Source organism: Ostrinia furnacalis, unplaced genomic scaffold (genome assembly GCF_004193835.3).
Source record: "Ostrinia furnacalis isolate ACB-3 unplaced genomic scaffold, ASM419383v2 OfSCF2566, whole genome shotgun sequence".
NCBI lineage: Eukaryota > Metazoa > Arthropoda > Insecta > Lepidoptera > Crambidae > Ostrinia > Ostrinia furnacalis.
Window position 1 is genome coordinate 901,328 of NW_021132805.1, and position 3,344 is coordinate 904,671.

Here is a 3,344-nt window from a genome sequence, read left to right on the forward strand (position 1 = left end):
AGAAGGGGAGGAGTTCGAAGTTATGGTTCGTCTTCCCTCCAGTGTAAAGAGGTTTTCCCACTAAACGTTTTATGATGGAACTACTGCCGTTCTGCTACGTTCTGACACAGTAATGTGTTCAATGAAATGCATTTAATGAATGAATCATGAGGCGGTTCGCTATTCATTGTCAAATCAATTGAATTATTGCTATTGAATTGGGTTCTAAAAATTTACGTCCATTGCGTAACAATATGAAATTCCTTTAGATATTATTATTGAACTGTAATAATTAAATAATACATTGATTACATAGTTCATTTCATTTATTACTTACCGATACGAATAGCGATGATTCTGTCACTTTATTTCAGTTTGTTTGATACAAGTTTTTTTTCATATTTTCCAACTAACTAATATTACAATTTTCTGTAAACAGCTCTTTTAAATGCCGTCATATTTTGTAAGATAAAAATATTTTCATGCTATTACAGATAATATTAGCTTCTCGTAGTATTCTCTAATGAATAACTTCTTAATAAACTACTATTAACATTTCTGTTGGTAAATGAAAGTTGAAAATAACAACTAGTAAACACATACAGGGCGTAAGCAAGTATGTTGACAAAAACAAACCGTGAAAATTGTTTTTATTAATTGAAAATTAATTAAATAAGTCTAGAATTTTTAATTAAAGCAATAATTAACAAATGAAATAAATTAAAAAAAAATGACATACGACAGTGGTCAGCATTGGTTTTAGATTAAATTGACATAATAATATTACGTGAATTGAATCGTAATCCCTGGAGAAGTAAAAGAAGAAATTAATTACGAAGAAATTTCCAGAAGAAGGCGTAGGTATGTCCAGCAGTGGTAAAATAAGGTTAACTGGTAGAGAATACGACACAACATTAAGTTCTCCTTTTGTATCGCATTTTTTTGTGCAATAAAGATTTTTTAAAATTCATTAATTATACTCTCTATTTATATTAGGTATTTAGTTCAATTTGGTTTCCTTATACATCTAAGCGTTTACATGCCGTTCAAAAATTTTTGAGAAAAAAAAGCTATTTTTAAATGTTTTTAGTTAAATCAATCTACAATGTTATTGATCATAAACAACTAATTATTTTGTGTATTGTAAGCGTTACGTTCTAAAATAATGACAAAATTGAATCGTTCACAATTTCAAACACGAACGACGTTTGATCTGACGTCTGAGTTGTCAATTATAATTGACATATCACTTACAGAGATTAGACTAAAGCTGGATTGATTGATAGTCCAGTCAATGAATGCCTTAACGACGGTGTAGAGAGAAATCNATGAAGACTTTACGTGGATTAGTTTCCAGATTGGTTTAACGTAATATGTTTTTGTTATTAATTACACAAGCACAATTTTCTTTTAGCCAAGAATTTTAATTAAGATGATGATTACTTACATTATTATATTTACCTCTAAGAGGATTTAAACCTGTAGTTAGCTGTCAAATTCTGATAGTAAATTTTTGACGGGTTAAAGCCCGATGACTGTTGTTTGGTCGAATCCACCCTAAGTAAAATTTTTAAAGTTTGATAGAACCTATCTAGTGTTAGGTAAGTATTTTGAGTTTTATACCTATATTGCATTCTACTATTTCCCACAACGTCTACAAGTAATTTGAATCTATGCAGATGTTCTTTATTAAATTTCATACGATCATTTTCTACGATTTCAACAAAAAATATGCTTTAGTCAATTTTATTCAGTACTTAACTTTTGTTGATAACTTATAAAATAATGAGCTTCAGTTTTATGACAGTTATAATAACTCAATTAATGTTAGTAAAATCTATTATAGTCTATAATTTTTATATAAAACTTAATTAACTTAGGAAACATTTAATTTTATTAGAGGTTGGCACGGAAAGATTGTTTTTTGTAAACAATTTCTTTTAAAAATACAATAAAGAAAAATTAAATTACAATTTTGAAATAAAATAGCAAAAACGCGTGCGTTGGCCGGGAATCGAACCCGGATCAACTGCTTGGAAGGCAACTATGCTGACCATTACACCACCAACGCCGGTGAATGAAGCGGCGAAATACGTAACCAGTTACCGTTTGTTCACATCAGCCGGCGCGGCGTGGCTGGAGTGACGTCATGAGTTCGTTCCACTTTCCTACTACAGTTTTATTTGTACGTTTTTTATTAGTATTGCAAATGATGCGCGTTTTTGTTGAAGCGTGTTGAATTGATTAGAATGCTTAGAGCTTATTGTAGATAATGTTTGCAAATTGCTTGTTATTTCTCGCAATTGCTTGATATTTTGGCGAAACGCAATATTTGATTTCCTCATTTTATAGGTATTTGAGCTGAGATTATTCCATCCATAGGTATTGTAATTTGATTGTGGATTAAATTTTTAACAATTCAAATTAAAATAATCTTAATTAAAAATAGTGATTTATCGAGTTTAAAATTAAAAGTGACTTAAGTGAATGACCCTAGTTTTACCAATAAAAGCATAAAATAATCTAAAAAGTATAATTATTTAAAAGCCGAGGGTTAGGCCTGCTCCAAAAAAGTGAGCAAACTCATACATAAATCTTAAATAATTCTCTTTTGCAAAGAATATTAGGTAAACCTACCTAATTTCGTCCCACATGTGCCTCACGCTTCTGGTAGTCAACAAATAAACAATCAAATTAAATCAAAATCCGAGCATCCATCCAAGCAAACTTGGCACTGTTGTGGACGCCCTCTGCCCCATCTAGGGGATATAGGACCTTAAGTCAAGTAAGTCAAATCAAAATACATTTATTTGCTTGTTAAGCGGTACAATAACATAACATTTGCGATTCAGAACTTAGCACACATCACCTACTTTTGTGAACTAGGCGACAACAGACATCCAGACACACTGTAAACTTTGCTGTATTTAATTAATTACAAACACAGGTGAAATAATTAGGTCTGTTTTGATTTGCTTTACAATTCAATTTATACTTTATTTCAAACTCCATACGGTTCATACTTGTATAAACGTGAGACATCGGAAAATGCAATGGTTATACAAAACTTGTTACAGGATAACGAACTCTACGTCTTTATAATAAAGCATAAATTGGTCTGCAAATGTTAACCCTCGAATGCTCTAAATAATAATTTAGATCTTAAGGAAGTGAGGTTCCGTATGAGCGGTTCGTGTGAGAAGTTTAGGGTTGCTAAGACAGATGCGAGGAAGTAAGAAATTAAGGGGTTGATAATTTAAAGTTTCGAAGAAAGTCGCAAAAAAGGGTCAAAGTTAATGGTATTTTTATCGAATTTCACAGGAAGGAGTTGTTTAAAAATACTAATTTTTATTTTATGAACCATA

General features: G+C 30.8%; 1 non-coding gene across 1 annotated transcript; it reads right to left on the reverse strand.

Annotated features, from left to right (window-relative positions):
- Positions 1-1,978: 1,978 nt before the first annotated feature.
- Positions 1,979-2,050, reverse strand: TRNAG-UCC (transfer RNA glycine (anticodon UCC)). Its single transcript has one exon. It is a non-coding gene; the product is annotated as a tRNA-Gly (tRNA).
- Between the last annotated feature and the right edge of the window lie 1,294 nt (positions 2,051-3,344).